We start from the raw sequence: 18,954 nt of genomic DNA on the forward strand, positions 1-18,954 counted from the left end.
CCTCTCCCTCCTCCTTCAGCTGGAGCAGACAGAGCATCAGGAACTCGTGGGCATCCTGTGGAGGACAGCACAAGAGGAGGTGTTAGACTGGGCTTTGCTCATGATATCTATTTCAGTTCCTCCTAACTCTGTATAAAACACTGAAATGTGGGTAAAGTCGACAACTGCAGCCTCTGGTTCTGTTTTCAGAAGGATCCAGCTTCACTTGTTGCTGTACCTGTTGAGCGTAATACCCGAAATCAGGGCAGCGAGTAGAGAGGCATCGCTTCACAGATCTCAGAAGGAGCCTCTTCTGCATGCTGGTGCCGCTGCTGCTGAGCCTGGCCTGCTGCAGCTCTGCTAAACACCTACATGGAGCGACAGGACGTTGATCAGATCTCTGAGAATTACAGCACTGGACTGACACTCAGTAAACACATCTAATCCTAATGGAAATCAAACCATTTCTAAGAGGTAAAAGACTATCATGGAGTTCAGCAGATTGAACAGCTCATCCAGACACAGGTGAAGTCTCTGGGAGGTACCTGAGCATCTGAGAGCTGGAGGTGTCCATCCAGCTGACCTGCTGATCTATGATGGAGGTGGAGAAGCAGGGAAGACTCAGCAGGCACTGCAGGGTGGCGTTCATAAAGCAGGTGTTTCCAATGTTGGGAAACCTTGAGGACACCAGAGAAGAAGAGGATTAGGTTCACATAATAACTGATGTTCCTCACTTTCATTATGAACCTCTATAAACCTTCATGGAGGACAGTCCTTCATTCTCTCCAGTTCTTCACCCACAAGTTCAAAGGAGAAAGAGAGAGAAATAAATACTGACCGCTGAATAAAAGGGAAAAAAGAGAGAGTCTTTACCCGAGCTGTTGAGCCGAGCTTCTCCTGAAGACAGACAGCAGCCGACCAAACGCACCCTGCCTCTGAACGTGAGGGTCGGACTGGACCTGAACGGTCAGTGGTCTGAGAGATGAAGGGAGGGATGAATGTGGATGTTAAATGGAGAACATCTAGGCAGGTTCTGTTGTAAACTCATGTTTACTGGTTATTCGGGCTGGACTAGGCTTGCTAACAGTGATTGGGTCTGCTAGTCATATTAAACCCACTACTTCAGACTGCACTAAGTTACACCAGCTTTATAAATCTAGTACCCAGAACATTTAATAAAGGGTCTCCACTCTGTTGTTGGAAAAACTAAGGAGGAGAAGAAGTGCAGGTAGGACTCCTGTGATGGGATTGGGAAGCTGAAGCACACCTCTGGTTTACAGCAGGCAGAAGCTATAATGACTGTGTTTAAATGGGCAGACATTAGACTGTACTTTTCTCAGCCACTAGATGGAGCCAGTTTTACTGTACTCACCTCTCCAGGGGGACGGAGGACAGAGGCAAGTCACCAGCAGCTCCTGGCCTGGTGTTGCTCTGGGATGGTGGCGTGTCCTTCTCTGATCCAGAGGAACTAATAAATAAATAAATATTATAGTAATCATATCACTGCAGATATGATTAAATTTAATGTGGCTTAAAGTCATCTCCTAAATTACCTGGGTCTCTCACACACGCGGGAGACTGTGATGTAGGACGAGGAAGAGGATGATGGCGAGGAAAAGGAGGAGGAAGAGGGTGAGGATGTGGGAGCAAGGTGAGAGACAATTGAAGGAGCACTTGAGGAGCGGAATAGTGGAGGAGGGCAGGAGAAGCTGATCAAGGGGGATGAGTAGCATCTCCGAGGCAGGGCGAACCTCCCAGGACCCAGACGGAGGGTGGGGATGCTGGGGGTGGAAGAGGAGGACGAGGAGGAGGTAGTAGAAGAGGAGGAGGAAGACGAGGAGGATGAAGAGGAGGACGATAAAAAGGAGAACCTCCTCAAGAAGCCACGCTGCCACCATCTCCTCTCCTTTTTCTTCTCCTTGCTCTCTTTTCTCTCCTCATCCAGATCACTCCCAACTTCTTTGCGCTTCTTTTTCTGTGGAAAAGTTCATGCTGTGATTAAGCTCTTTAAACTGACTGCTCATATTGTTGAAGTTGAAGAAATATCTTAAATATTACCACACAACTGAGACCACCACCTCTCTACAGCCCCCCAAATATACCCCCACCCCCCGAAAAGAGGAATAAGCACAAATACCTTCTTACACCAGCTGAAACAACCCATTTTCAGGTGAACTCTCTCTGAAAGCTGAACCTGATCTGAGCTCTTTCTGGAATGCCATTATAGCATCATCAGGTTCTGACTTCATAATAGGGCCCCCTGCAGCAGAGTGAACCTGCAGCTGGAGGAGCATCACCTACACTGAAATACACACTGGGGGGCTTCCTTTCTCACTCCAAACCCTGGATTATACACAGTGCATATTAAAGTATTCACCCCTATGGATGTTTTCCTCTTTTATTGCTTTCCTGAATGAAATCACAGTCAAAATAATTTGTTTTGTTTTTTTTCCACATGAAATTAAACAAAACTCGTTCATTTCAAATTGAAAACAGATTTCTACAAAGTAATGCCAATTAAATAAAAATATAGAATGGAAAATAGATCAATAAATTTACCAACTTCAAGTCCATGTTAATTAAATGCGCCCTCGGCCTCAATCACAGCACTGCGTCTGTGTGGGTAGGTCTCAATCAGGCTTGCACATCTGGACACTGCAATTTTACTCCAGTCCTTTGTGTAAAACTGCTCAAGCTCTGTCAGTTTACACGTAGGTAGCTTGTAGGTAGCTACATAAGCATGGATATAAAAATGTTGTTCAGGAGGAGTCAACCTCTAGGCTAACATCAGAACCCTTTAGATAGAGCTCTGGTTAACGTCTCTCGCTATATATGTGTCTCTAGCTATGACGTACAGTTCCATGTTTCTACACTCCCTGTCCATTATATCTGCCCCACTTATCACATACAGTAGGGAAAAAAGTATTTAGTCAGTCACCAATGGTACAAGTTCTTCTACTTAAAAAAATGAGAGAAGCCTGTAATTGACATCATATGTAGACCTCAACTATAAGAAACAAAATAAGAAAAGAAATTCTGAAAATCACATTGTCTGATTTTTAAAGACTTTATTTGCAAATAATGGTGGAAAATAAGTTTTTGGTCACCTACAAACAAGCAAGATTTTTGGCTGTCACAGACCTGTAACTTCTTCTTTAAGAGGCTTCTATGTCCTCCACTCATTACCTGTATTAATGGCACCTGTTTGAACTCATTAACAGTATAAAAGACACCTGCCCACATCCTCAAACAGTCACACTCCAAACTCCACTATGGTGAAGACCAAAGAGCTGTCAAAGGACACCAGAAACAAAATTGTAGACCTGCACCAGGCTGGGAAGACTGAATCTGCAATAGGCAAGCAGCTTGGTGTGAAGAAATCTACTGTGGGAGCAATAATCAGAAAATGGGAGACCTACAAGACCACTGCTAATCTCCCTCGATCAGGGGCTCCACGCAAGATCTCAGCCCGTGGGGTCAAAATGATCACAAGAACGGTGAGCAAAAATCCCAGAACCACATGGGGGGACCTAGTGAATGACCTGCAGAAAGCTGGGACCAACGTTACAAAGGCTACCGTCAGTAACACACTACGCCGCAGGGACTCAGATCTCGCAGTGCCAGACGTGTTCCCCTGCTTAAGCCAGTACATATCCGGGCGCGTCTGAAGTTTGCTAGAGAGTATTTGGATGTTCTGGAAGAGTCTTGGGAGAATGTCTTATGGTCAGATGAAACCAAAGTACAACTCGTTGTGTTTGGAGGAGAGTGAATGCTGAGTTGCATCCAAAGAACACCATACCAACTGTGAAGCATGGGGGTGGCAACATCATGCTTTGGGGCTGTTTCTCTGCAAAGGGACCAGGACGACTGGTCCATGTACATGAAAGAATGATGTACATGTACATCAGCAAGGGCATTGAAGATGAAATGTGGCTGGGTCTTTCAACATGACAATGATCCCAAGCACACTGCCAGGACAACAACGGTGTGGCTTCATAAGAAGTATTTCTAGGTCCTGGAGTGGCCTAGCCAGTCTCCAGATCTCAACCCCATAGAAAACCTTTGGAGGGAGTTGAAAGTCTGTGTTGCCCGCCGACAGCCCCAAAACATCACAGCTCTAGAGGAGATCTGCATGGAGGAATGGGCCAACATACCAGCAACGGTGTATGCCAACCTTGTGAAGACTTACAGAAAACATTCAGACGGTGTGATTTTCTGAATTTCATTTCTCATTTTGTCTCTCATAGTTGAGGTCTATGATGTCAATTACAGGCCTCTCTCATCTTTTTAAGTGGGAGAACTTGCACAATTGGTGACTGAATAAATTATTTTTTTCCCCACTGTAGAAGCACTTTGTAGTTGTATAATTACAGACAGATAGTTTCTCTGCTTACCTTGTTAGTTTCCTTTCACCCTGTTTTTCAATGCTTAAAACCCCACAGGACCACCACAGAGCAGGTATTATTTGGGTGGTGGGATATTTTCAGCACTGCAGTGACACTGACGTGGTGGTAGTGTGTTAGTAGTGTGTGTTGAGCTGGCAGAAGTGGATCAGACACTGCAGTACTGCTGGAGTTCTTAAACACCACAGTGTCACTACTTGACTGAGAATAGTCCACCAATCAAAGCTGTCTGGATGGTATAAGCCCTGACAATGTGATTGACAGGTTTGATCAAAGGAAACCCTGTCAGTACAGTCTTATCTTGACACCACACACAAACTCCACTCTATCCCTGACAATATGAGGGCAAACGTTTCCCTCTACCTGCACACGCATCCAGGGCCTGCTGCCGAGAAGCATCGCCACAGCATAAATCTCTGCACCTCCATGTGTCACGATGGGGATGGTATTTGTGGTGACGGGCAGTGTTTGCTGTCCAACAAACATAGTATCTAGTCTGATGGCCAAGAAGCTCCATTTTGGTCTCCTCAGACCAAAGAACCAACTTCCAGTTGTTGTTGGAGTCTCCTACTTGTATTTTGGTGAACAGTAGAGATTTTATTCTCTTTGCCGCTCTCCCATAAAGCACTGACTGGTGAAGAACCCAGGCAACAGTTGTCGTATGCAGAATCTCTCCCAACTCCTCTGCTGAATTAACACTGATAAACCAGTGATTGGACCTTCCAGACTGATGTCTTTATACTACAATCACTCGAGACACTTTCACTTCACTCAGGCCATCTCATCTCCACTTCACTGACTGTGAGACTGCCTAGATCTCTATTGAATTAGGTCAGTCACATTCAAGGGGGTGAATATTTCTACAATCACTTATTTAACATTGAAGCTGTACACATAGGTGCCACTTCAGAGGGTCATTGGGTCATTGTCCCCCAAAACTAAAGCTGAAGGGGACACTGTGCAAATCCAATCCCAGTGCAAAGCCTGAATAAAGCCATAGTACTGAAAAGTTATCTCAGCTCTCCAATACCTAATTGATTAACCTGTAATCAAAAAATATATATTCTAATGGACTCACGTAAAGGACACAACATCTTTACCTCATCTTTACATTTACAAAACAAAATTTGACTGTATCTAAAATAAGGTCTGATATCAGAGCACCACCTGAAAGACCTACAGATGAGGTCTGTATCACGTCAGCTGTTCCAGACCCTCTTCTGTACGTCTGTGAGGTGTGCTGAATGGAGCAGAATCTGCAGGTCAAATACCCTGCTGAACAAAAACAGCCTGGACAGCTCAAGCTTGTCAAGTTGATTAAGCTGGTTGACGAGTTTAGCTCTACCAGCAAAGGATATTATTTCATTAGAGTTTGGTGGTTTGGCTGGTCTACCTGCATTAACAGACTGACCAAACTAGTTAATCAGCTTGTCCAACATGACCAAAACCCGCTTATTCAAGAAGCTAAATCAGCTTGATCAAGTTGGTCGTGTTGGTAGACTAGCTAAACCATCAAACTGAACAAAAATTATGCTGGTAACCAGCTAAGCTGGACAACCAACATTTATATTTGACTTTAAAACAGCAAGTCATTCAGAGAAATTGCCTGGTCGTGATGGGCATATTTAAGCTAATAGCATGTTAGCAAACTTGGTTATGTCTCTGAAAAGTGAAGCAACCATAGGTCTAACACCTCTGCTGGCAGTTGCAGTATTATGTGTAGCTCCGCCCATCGCCATATATTCCATCTCAATTTCCTCCTCTAAACCTCTAAATCCTGTTTCCCTGTGCTAGCATTGGCTCATTTTTATTTCCCCCCAGAAATCTGTCTTTAAATCTATATAAATTTATATCATAAGAAGACAGGATTTCACTTACGACTGGAGAGAATTCTGGAGTATATCTGGAGACTGGAGAATATCTGCTCTGCTTCTGCGCTGCAAGCTCAGTGATGGCGGTGTGAGATACGCTTGAAATGAGGGTCTTGCTCTGTCTGAATTTGTGTGTCAAAGTTCAGTAACACTGATATTCATTCAATCCTAAAGACACTAAAGCGAAAACGCTGATCATCGCAAGTCCAAGTACAATGGTCATCATTTCTCCTGTAAAAGGTCACCAGCAGAGGCCTGGTGTGAGCCTGGCTTAAGACTCTAGCACCACAGGAGAACCCTTGTAACCCTTTGTAAGCTTAACAGAGAGGCTCGGACAAATTCTTCTGAAAGCCTCATTTCTTATCTGGAGATAATGTAGGATACTGGATGAACTGAAGTTGCCACGGCGACTGAACCAGTAAGATTTTACAGTCAGGATGTTTCTGAAATTCAGTCCTTTGTTCTATACTGCTGGGCTTCACCGCCACCCGTGTTAGACCAGCTGGCCACCCTACTCCTCCAGTTTCGTCTATGCTGACATTTACATGGACTCTAATGATCTCCACTACCACTAATTACCATTACTCTCATTACTTTTACATCTCTACTATGATTTTATTAGTTTATTAATATTATATTATGATTATTTCAGCCCACCTGAGCAGTCCTGGTGGTATGGTGACTTTAATCAATTATGTATGAATAGTTCTGATCAGAGGAGGATGGGTCCCCCCTGTGAGTCTCTGAGGGAGTACTTCCTTGCCACTGTCGTCTTTGGCTTGTTCACCGGGGGCCAGAAACCCTGAAGTGCACCCCTATACAGCATCACAGAATATACTCCTCATCATGCACTGATGTAGTGCGTCTTTCAGGTCCTTTACTTCTTACGCTAACTAAACCAAGCTCAACATTACTGAACACGTGTGCATTTTTCAGACCCTGCTGAGTTAATGCCAGTTTCCTCCCTTTCAGTGACGTTAACAAAGAATACTCTAGTGCCAGTAGAGCACTAAATACATGTATATTAAATATTCAATAAATAAACTTCATTCACAAGTTTTTATTAGAGTTTTATATGAGGATGTAGTGGAGGTGTGTGGTATTGTCTGTACCATCCAGCACGAATAATCCTTCAGCTCTGCTTTCTGACACTTACTGCCAGTAACATGCCGCCAGCAGAGAGTACAAAGTACCAAATATGAACTGCAGAATATTAAAGTAACAGCAAGTCAGAATCATCAGATAGATCAGTTATTACTAAAATGACATCATTTATCATTTAAATTTACAGTAATGGTGATGGGATCCGGGGGTAATGATGTCTATAAACTTAATATAGTTATTTCATTCATTATCCAAAATCACCAGTGAACCTTCAAGAGTCTTCTGAGTTTTATATGTAATGTTGATGTGTAAGGAGCCACGCGCACTGCCATCTTTCTGCCACCAGAGGGAAACCACGTTCAAGTACCAGCAACAATCAACTGGGCACTGCCCTTTTCAGGGCTTCACACAGCTCACTTATCATAGAGTCTTGTGCTTTGCCCCTTAGAAAACAAGACCTTGCTGGTAACCAGTATTTCTCCTTGAAGGAGCCCTTTTATTACTTTTCTTTCCCCCCAGTGTCTTTGGGCTCGTCCTTATAGGGAACTCCTTTGCTAATAGGAGTTATTTGACTCCCTCAATCTTTCTTAAAAAAGTGAAAGAAAGAAAGGATATTCACCTTCTGTTAGTTCCTCCTACCTGTGCTGAGGTTTCCTCTTGAGTTGTGACAAGACTACCTGAGGGCCAGTAAGTTTTCCTGCCTTACCCTCTTAAGCTTTTCCTTTCAAAGTATTTCTTTGCCCTGCCGGTGGTGCTGCAGTTAGCAAGTCAGGTCAAATCAAGTCAAATTTATGTGTATGGTGCTTTTTACAACAGTTGTTGTCACAAAGCAGCTTTACACAATCAGTAATTAGTAAAAGACATCTGACCAGAGGAGCCATCCTCCTCTGGTCAGAACTATTTATAAAGGATTGATCAGTACACTGGTGTACTGCTCTGGTGGAATACATTTTCCTAATCATAATATATTAATCATGGTGTAGTATAACTTAATATAGTCATGGCAGTGATGGTCAGAGTAATGATGGCTAATAGTGGTGATATTAATAGTGGCAAATAGTTAAGAGTCCATTTAGGTTTTAACATGGTAATTAAACAGCAGTGGCCTGTTGGTCAAACTGGTGGGTGGCAGCTGGTCTGACGTAGGTAGAGGGGACCTCAGCGACAGTCTTCCAGAAGATGGGGCTGGGTAGAAGGTAACACAGACACGGGAGCACCCTGAAACGCTAGCGTCCATCTGCTCCACCATACACAAACCTGAGTGATCGCGTGGAAGCAGCGAAACGACAGCTCCAGCATCTCAGTATACTACAATTCCCTGTGTCCGTGAACCCCTGGACCTACAGCCTTTATCTAAGGGGAAACATTACTTACCAAAAGCTAAACTAAACAGATGAGTTTTCAGCCTGGATTTAAAGATTAAAAAGGTAAAGGTGCACGTATTTGTCACTGTACAGTGAACACTGTACAGCGAAATGTGTCCTCCGCATTTAACCCATCTGTGGTAGTGAACACACACTCACACGCACTTGTGAACTACGGGCAGTGAGTACACACATACCCAGAGCGGTGGGCAGTGTCTGAGTCCCGAATATTATCTGCATGGTTAGTCCAGAGTTGGGTGGCTTTATAAGAAAAGGCTCTTCCCCCTGCTGAGGTTTTCTGAATTTTGGGATCTACTAAGTGTAAGCAGGCGGCGTGTACCATCAGCCACCAGTAGGGGGCCTGGCCAGCAAAGAACTCCAAGCCCCAGAAGTCCAAGCGGTAATCAATGCTGACCAGGCCCACCTGTGTGACACGGTATAAATACACCCAGCCAAACACAATTCCCCATCGCACCTTTGTAGAGGGGCGAATGGTAACAGTGGTTCTAAGTTGTGAACAGTGAAGAAAAGCTGAAGTTGAAAAGAAAGAGTTTAAGATGTGAACAGCTGAAAAGAGAGTTTGTTGTGATCGGTGGTGAAAAGGAAAACTAAAAAAGTTTTAGTTTGAGTTGGAAAAGGCTTAGCTTGTCCTTTGTTTGAGTACACACCACTCCTGGTGTTTCCTTTGTTTGTTTTCCTGCCCTTTTTCCATATAGCTTTTAAACAGTTTTAATACTGCCACCTATCACAGCTGTGGTGGTGCAGTGGAAAGGCACTGGGCTCCCATTTCTATTGTTGGGATTTTGAACCCCAACACAGCCACAGTCTCACCATTCACCAATCTTGTATTGACTAAAGACCTTCACCATCTGTTACATGCACCATAAAATACCCCCCAAAAAGGGGTAGTATCATTTAAACAAATAAATTGACTGCACTTGAGTCCAATCACCACACCACACCATGAACTCTAAGTAGCTAGACCAGGAATAAAGGAAGCATCAGCAAAGTCTAACATTAAGTCTGATTTATTTCTTTTGGGCCTAAAGGGAGAACCTCGGTTTCGTCAGTGTTAAGAAGAAGGACGTTATGTGACATCCAGAAAGGTTTTATATCCTTTACACTGTCCTCAATTTTCTTTAATCTAAATGTATCATCAGGTTTGGCTGATATATATATAGCTGTGTATCATCTGCATAACAATGGAAATGAACATGTCTGCTTATAACTGAGCCCAGAGGTAACATGTACAATGTAAATAATAGTGGTCCTAAAATAGAGCCTTGCGGAACTCCATATCTTTTGTGTAATTTGAAGATAAATCTTTTATCTTTACTGATAGCGTTCAGTGAGATATGGGCTGTTCATGTGACCACGATAGGGCTGTTCCTGTGATTCCAACCATTTCCTCTAATCTTTCTAGTAGAATAGTGTGATCTATTGTATCAAAGGCTGCAAAGAGGTCTAGTAGGGCTAATAGAGATACATAGCCTTGATCAGAGACAAGAAGTGTTAAGTGTTAAGTTAAGGGTCTGCAATCAGACAATACACTAGTGACTCCCCAAGCACTTCTTTATTCAAGCAGGGGTTCGATCCCCAGAGTTGAAGTTATTTAGCTCTATAGGTCTTGCTCCCTTGTTTGCTTTTCAATCTTGCTGTTTTTCAATTTGCAGTCTTAGTTTAGACTGTTTTTGTTTTCCTCGATTTCCCTGTCTTTTTTATGACCCTGGTTCAAATCCCACTCTCTAATACCTCCTTTCCTGCTTTTGAGTCCACCCATGTGGTCGCCATATCTGGGTTAAAATACACATGGTGACAATCCTGGGAAAACCTTCCAGCTTTCTCCTCTACAGGATTGCTTCCCTGTAACACTGCGGTGGTAAAAATGTGGTAAGAGACGGTGCACTGATGATATTGTATATTTACTGAATTACAATGGCCATATAATCAAGCAATGCAGGTTAATAATACATGCATATGAAGGTGCTGCTGGACTGTAAACATCAGTGCAGTGTTCTGTAAGTGTAGCTGTAAGTGTTGTAGTACAGTCAGTGCTGGTGTTCGTGTTTGGTAGTGTTCAGTTCTCATATGACTCTGGGGTAGAAGCTGTTATACAGTTTGTTTGTCCATGATGTGATGGGTCTGTGGGGTCATCTAAAGAGCGTCAGATTTAAGCAGGTGGTGTCCAGGGTGGGACGGGTGTTCCAGTACATGGCTCCTTCACTTGGATAGCAACCAGGTTTTTTAATGACACAAAGCTAGTTGAGGGTAAGAGCGCCCCCAGCTGGCTTTACTGGTGTTAAGTTAAAGGAATATAATTTTTCTGTCCAATGTAAATCAGACCTGCCAGCAGTAAATGTTCTCTCAGTTTTAAAACACACTAAATGTCAGTAAACATGAATCTGCCCACATCTAGTGCCTCCCCTGAAAGGAATTCAGTCAAACAGCTGTACTTAGGTTATGTGCCCCCTTTAAAGAAACAATAACAAAAGACAGTAGTCTCTCCTTATAGTCAAGATGTCTCTTTATTTATGTCAATGTCAGATTTATTTAAAAACAACAAATATTGACCACAGTGCTGTCCAGTGAATATAGCAAAGGCCAATAGAGAAGACATATAAAAGCCCAGTAGAAATAACATGACAATATAGATAGATCAACAATAATAGCAGCTCTTAAACAGAATTAAAAGCCAAAGAATAAAGATGAGATTTAAGACAGGATTTAAAAACAGGCAGTGTGGGAGCCAGCCAAACATTCAGCAGCTACTCTTTCCATCATTTAGGGGCTGTGGCAGCAAAAGCACAATCTCCCCTGTGCTTTAACCTAGATTTAATGACCACCGGAAGGAGCTGGTCAGTGAATCTGAGTGACCTTGAAGGAGCATATGATTGTACGTTCAGAGAGACAGAGAGGAGTCAGCCTATTCATAGACTTCTGAACAAACAGCAAAATCTTCACATCAGTTCTAAAACCTAAAGGAAGCCAGTGAAGGGAAACCAGTATGGGCCAGTATGTTCCCACTTGTGTTTCCTGTTAAAAGACAAGCTGGACGAACAGCAACTGAGAGAAGGAGGACTGACCAACACCAACATAAAGGGTATTACAGTAGCATTTATAACCCTTTCAAATTTAGCAAAGGATAAAAAGGGCTTGACCTTGAGAAACTGCCTCAGTTCTTCTCAGGTCTTATATAAAGAAGGGCTTCTGAAGATGAGTCCCTATAAGGGGCATCAGAAACACTGCTGTGTCCAAAAATCTGAACTTCAGTTTCATTTTCACTGAAGCTTAAAGAATGTAGTGCCATCCAGGCTTTGAAGACCTCAAACAGTCTTGCAATGATTTTGTATGAATGGAGTTTGTATCTCTCCATTTTTAGGGCAAGTAGATTTGGGTATCATCTGCAGAGCAATGAAAGGAAATACAGCATTTCCTAAGAGGAGTGTATACAAAGAAAATAAAATTGGCCCAAAAGTAGAACCTTGGGGAACCTCACATGAGAGAGGTGCGGGAGGAGATGGGGTGGAGGTGGGTGCGTCGGATGCTGAGAATCCTGCCACTGTGGCAGCTGAGTTGGCCATTAGCCATTAGACACATTAGACATTGCCACGGTGCAATCCAGCACCACTTAGTACTGGAGACACCAGTGATCCAACTCCCTCTGATTCTGCACTGACCAGTGCACAGGAGAGCACCAGTGAACGTGGACACCCTGATTCAGCACTGTCTAGTGCTCCAGGTATCTCCTGCTACGGCTGTGTCAGCTGCTACAGTAGCTGTGCCAGCAGAGGAGCTAAACTGGGGAGAGCAGAGTTCCTTAGAAATGAGGGGAGGAAGTGAGGCAGAGGAGCGCAGGGAGCAAAAAAGCAGGAGACACCTGACGGAATGCCCCATGCTGCTCGAGACATAGGGAGGAGACGACATTACGTTGACAGGAAAACTGCCCACCAACCAGGCGGGAAAATGGCAGGAGATTATTTACATCCAACGACTTTCGAGAAGCACCACTAAGCTCACGTCTCACAAGTGTTGGACTGAGAAGCGAGGTTATATAAGGGCTTTAAGACCAGGAGGAGGAGCAGTTCAGACCTCAGTTCGTCCTTCTCCCACAATTCATGTCATAGCTCCACATATTAAAACAAGGGAGGAACCCTAAGTTGGTCTCCTATTTTAAAAGCAGTAGAAAACCGTACAGCAGTGGAAAGGTTAAAATACTATGGAGACGACCCAGAGCACAGGGTTTAGTAATATATGGAAGAGAAATCTCAGAAAAAACAGGCATGTTGTCAGAAAAACTGCATCACAAACCTCAATGTAAAAAACAGGAAGATCATTTCATGCTAGATCTAGTGTGTGCTCATGCTCCTGTGTAGGACCAGTCACTAAATGTCCTACGCAAGAAAAATGCCACATCAAGGAGAACGAGGCTCTATCAAAGCTCCTCTAGTCAGCCTAAAAGGAGAAAATGCTGCTGCAAGTGCAAAATGAATGAGAGTGCTCGTGGTGGCTGACAGACACACTGCTTATACAGAGATAGACTTAGTGTGAGAAAATGTGAAAGAGATGGAGAGTGATGCCGTCTTGGCCAAAAAATCTCAGCTTTGATCCAAACTGAGGATCCTGCCACTGTGACAGCTGAGTTGGACATTAGCAGACATGGCCACTTGCACCAGCATAACTTGATACCAATGACTTCAGTGATCCAACTCCCTCTGATTCATCAATGACCAGTGTACAGGAGAGCATCAGTGAACGGAGACACCCTGATTCAACACTGTCTAGTGCTCCAGATATCTCCTGCTACAGCTGTGTCAGCTGATACAGTAGCTGTGCCAATAGTACCAGCCACTCCAGTCCCTACCTGCCAACCAATTCCCTCTGTTAGCATGTTCCAGGCCATGTCCTAGCTGCTGAAGGTTCTGTATCAGTGGTCCCAGCATCATTTGCTGACAGACACCACCCATCCAGTGCCCCCTGATTGAGTGCCACCCAGTACCTGTAAACTGACGCACTCTCATTTAGTGCCATCTAGTGCTCTAGCAATTTCCTGCTAAAGCCGTTTCAACCAATCCAATCCTGTAGCCAGCAGTGCCAGCCAATCCAGTTCCCGGTCCTTGTGCCAGCTGTTCCAGTCCCCATGGCGGCAGGTTCCAGGCCCTGCCCTAGCCGCTTAAGCTTCTGTGCCAACGGTCCCTGCACTACTTAAGAATAAACAGTTTTAGCTGCTCAAGGTCCCATACCAGTTGTCCCAGCATCACTTTCTCACAGAGATTCCACCGATCCAATGCCCCCTGATTGAGTGCCACCCAGCACCTGTAAGTACCTCTAGTGATTTGTCAGCTAAAGCTGTGTCAGCCAATCCTATCCTCTTGACAGCCACTCCAGTCCCAGTGCCAGCCCAGTCTCCTTCCCAGAAGATTCCATACCCTTTCCTTTCTGCTTAAGGTCCTGTGCCAACGGTCCCTGCAAATAATGCTCCGAAGATCGACGCTGTCAACCCCCCTCTCCAGTGGTCCCAGCTGATCAAGACCAAGAATCATGCTGATGGTCCAAACTGTCCAGCTCCTGTCCCAGCACTCCTTGTGACATCTTCTTTAGCTGCTATAGCAGCCCATCTTTTACCACTACAGCCCCCATGCCATTGGTGCCTGCTTTTGAGGCCCTGTTGCCATTGTCCAGTAGTTGTGCCCCCCAGCCCTGTCTTGTTGTCCCCAGGAATGTTTTTTGTCCCCAGTCCTGACTGTGTTTAAGATGAAATTTCATGGAACCTGCTTTTGTTGGTTCCACACCCCAAGGATGTTCCAGCCTTTTCAGCATTAGTGACAGCTCTGCTCTCCAGTGCCACTGAGAATAACAAGAATAGAGGTATAACTGGAGTTCATTTAGTCCAGTACTTTTACCAAGCTTCAGTGAACGTGTTTGAGCGGGAAGGTGAAGATCTACCTGTGCACATAGAAGAGCAGGTACGCTGTTGTTGCCCTGGAACTCAGTACAGCTGCCTCTGTCTGACAGGACACTTTCAAATCATTGAATGAGAGCCAGCTATCTCCTGCCCCCTCAGTAACATCACTGATGTAGTGGCCTGTCAGGACAGCAGTGTGTTATTAGTCATTCAGTGGATTCTACAAACGTGTGTGTGTGTGTGTGCGTCACAGTTTAGTACAGTTCCTCACCACTGTTCACACTGCTGCCCAAATGGGAGACGACACCATGGAGTTTGTAGAGGCCTGTTGGTGGACGCTCCTGCAATCAAACACATTTGTTTTTTACTGAGATTAAATGAAACTGCACTAGAGAACGTTCCCCCTCCATCTCTGTATTTCTGATCTCAGTCTCTCTAGGCCTGACTGTCTGTCTTCCTGATTCATACTCTCTCTATCTCTCTCTCTCTCCTCACCAAAGAACTCCTGAGCTGTCCTCTCTCGCCCTGTCCTTCTCCACTCTCTACAGCTAACAGATTGAAAGAAGCCAGTCATTATGGCAGGTACTTGAACACGTTCATGATGTGATTACAGTGTAAAATCACTCACAAGAAGAAGAAGTCAATAAAACTCTACCTGGCCTGAAGCTGGAGAGGTCCAGAGGATTAGCCTCCAGCTTCTCAGTCCCAAGGTGCCCAAAAGACTGGGAGGACGCTGATCCACTGAAGACAGAAATACCTAGTTATGGTTTAAACTGAGGGATGAAGGACAGAGACAAAGGTTGATCTGTTTGGAATGATGGTGCAAGCTCACCCAGACTGTCCAAGAGAAGCCACTCCTGGAAAGTGAGAGAGGTCCAGCTGGGCAGGGATGTCCATCACATCCTTCAGCTTTCTGCCATCTCCCAGCATGCTGAACCTCTTCACGTGTAGAATCAGGACCCTGCTCAGAGGAGGAGAGTGATTTTAGGGGTGGAGGTGTTTTGGAGGGAGCACGGTTAACACACTGGTTTGGAACTCATTGTTTCTGGTAGTGTGTAACAGATAAACTCACCGTGGGAGGGTGGAAAACTCCTGCACTTCACATGCCTGACGGCCTTTTCCACACTGGCAGGAGAGCTCCAACTCTGTTTGCTGGAATTGAGACAAACAGTAAAAATTGAGCCAGACAGCTATATATGAATATAGAAAATAAAGAATCTATGTGTCAAAGCGAACTCGCTAACTTTCATAGTACAATATATGGACAAAAGTATTGGGACAGATTATATTTGTGCACAAACAGACCTGGAAGTAGCTGTGCAGGCTGTGCGTCAGAGTAGAGCTCAGGTTAATGGAGAGGTGGTTGAACTCCTCCACTCTGGATCTCTGCAGTCCACAGCTTTCACAAAACAGAGAACAGCAGCGTTACAACAGAACAACACCTGCTGATTCAGAAATACCATGTGTTGGAGAAGGAGGAGCACTGTTACCTGGTGCAGGTGCGCACAGATCTCAGCTGGAACTCAAAATTTGCCACAGGGCAAATGTAGGGAAGGCTGGATGCCCTGAGAGCCTCTCCCTCCTCCTTCAGCTGGAGCAGACAGAGCATCAGGAACTCGTGGGCATCCTGTGGAGGACAGCACAAGAGGAGGTGTTAGACTGGGCTTTGCTCATGATATCTATTTCAGTTCCTCCTCACTCTGTATAAAACACTGAACTGTGGGTAAAGTCAACAACTGTTCTCAGAAGGATCCAGCTTCACTTGTTGCTTTACCTGTTGAGCGTAATACCCAAAATCAGGGCATGCAGTAGAGAGGCATCGCTTCACAGCTCTCAGAAGGTGCCTCTTCTGCATGATGGTGCCGCTTCTGCTGAGCCTGGCCTGCTGCAGCTCTGCTAAACACCTACATGGAGCGACACGACGTTGATCAGATCTCTGAGAATTACAGCACTGGACTGACACTCAGTAAACACATCTAATTCTAATGGAAATCAAATCATTTCTAAGAGGTAAAAGACTATCATGGAGTTCAGCAGATTGAACAGCTCATCCAGACACAGGTGAAGTCTCTGGGAGGTACCTGAGCATCTGAGAGCTGGAGGTGTCCATCCAGCTGGCCTGCTGATCTATGATGGGGGTGGAGAAGCAGGGTAGACTCAGCAGGCACTGCAGGGTGGCGTTCATAAAGCAAGTGTTTCCAATGTTGGGAAACCTTGAGGACACCAGAGAAGAAGAGGATTAGGTTCACATAATAACTGATGTTCCTCACTTTCATTATGAACCTTTATAAACCTTCACAGAGGACAGTCCTTCATTCTCTCCAGTTCTTCACCCACAAGTTCAAAGGACAAAGAGAGAGAAATAAATACTGACAGCAGAATAAAAGGGAAAAAAAGAGAGAGTCTTTACCCGAGCTGTTGAACCGAGCTTCTCCTGAAGACGGACAGCAGCCGACCAAACGCACCCTGCCTCTGAACGTGAGGGTCGGACTGGACCTGAACGGTCAGTGGTCTGAGAGATGAGGGACGGATGAATGTGGATGTTAAATGGAGAACATCTAGGCAGGTTCTGTTGTAAACTCATGTTTACTGGTTATTTGGGCTGGACTAGGCTTGCTAACAGTGATTGGGTCTGCTAGTCATATTAAACCCACTACTTCAGACTGCACTAAGTTACACCAGCTTTATAAATCTAGTACCCAGAGCTTTTAATAAAGGGTCTCCACTCTGTTGTTGGGAAAACTAAGGAGGAGGAAGAGTGCAGTGATGGGATTGGGAAGCTGAAGCACACCTCTGGTTTACAGCAGGCAGAAGCTATAATGACTGTGTTTAAATGGGCAGATATTAGACTGTACTTTTCTCAGCCACTAGATGGAGCCTGTATCACTGTACTCACCTCTCCAGAGGGACGGAGGACAGAGGCAAGTCACCAGCAGCTCCTGTATAGAACACAATACAATGGAGTCAATAGTCTGGAGTCTACACACACTGAGGGAATGAACAGTAACACCACCCATAAACTCTGCTGAATCAGACCTGGAGCTGTCCTTGGCCTGGTGTTGCTCTGAGATGGTGGCGTGTCCTTCTCTGATCCAGAGGAACTAATAAATAAATAAATAAATAAATAAATATTATAGTAATCATATCACTGCAGATATGATTAAATTTAATGTGGCTTAATGTCATCTCCTAAATTACCTGGGTCTCTCACACACGCGGGAGACTGTGATGTAGGACGAGGAAGAGGATGAGGGTGAGGAAAAGGAGGAGGAAGAGGGTGAGGATGTGGGAGCAAGATGAGAGACAATTGAAGGAGCACTTGAGGAACGGAATAGTGGAGGAGGGCAGGAGAAGCTGATCAAGGGGGATGAGTAGCATCTCCGAGGCAGGGCGAACCTCCCAGGACCCAGACGGAGGGTGGGGATGCTGGGGGTGGAAGAGGAGGACGAGGAGGAGGTAGTAGAAGAGGAGGAGGATGAAGAAGAGGACGATAAAAAGGAGAACCTCCTCAAGAAGCCACGCTGCCACCATCTCCTCTCCTTTTTCTTCTCCTTGCTCTCTTTTCTCTCCTCATCCAGATCACTCCCAACTTCTTTGCGCTTCTTTTTCTGTGGAAAAGTTCATGCTGTGATTAAGCTCTTTAAACTGACTGCTCATATTGTTGAAGTTATAATATATAATATATATAAATATATATCTTAAATATTACCACACAACTGAGACCACCACCTCTCTACAGCCCCCCAAATATACCCCCCACCCCCCGAAAAGAGGAATAAGCACAAATACCTTCTTACACCAGCTGAAACAACCCATTTTCAGGTGAACTCTCTCTGAAAGCTGAACCTGATCTGAGCTCTTTCTGGAATGCCATTATAGCATCATCAGGTTCTGACTTCATAATAGAGCCCCCTGCAGCAGAGTGAACCTGCAGCTGGAGGAGCATCACCTACACTGAAATACACACTGGGGGGCTTTCTTTCTCACTCCAGACCCTGGATTATACACAGTGCATGTTAAAGTATTCACCCCTATGGATGTTTTCCTCTTTTATTGCTTTCATGAATGAAATCACAGTCAAAATAATTTGTTTTGTTTTTTTTCCACATGAAATTAAACAAAACTCGTTCATTTCAAATTGAAAACAGATTTCTACAAAGTAATGCCAATTAAATAAAAAAAAACAGCCTGGACAGCTCAAGATTTTCAAGTTGTTTAAGCTGGTTGACGAGTTTAGCTCTACCAGCAAAGGGTATTATTTCATTTGGTTTGGTGTTGAGTTTGGTGGTTTGGCTGGTCTACCTGCATTAACAGACTGACCAAACTAGTTA

Source organism: Salminus brasiliensis, chromosome 5 (assembly GCF_030463535.1).
Source record: "Salminus brasiliensis chromosome 5, fSalBra1.hap2, whole genome shotgun sequence".
In the NCBI taxonomy this organism is placed as follows: Eukaryota; Metazoa; Chordata; class Actinopteri; order Characiformes; family Bryconidae; genus Salminus; species Salminus brasiliensis.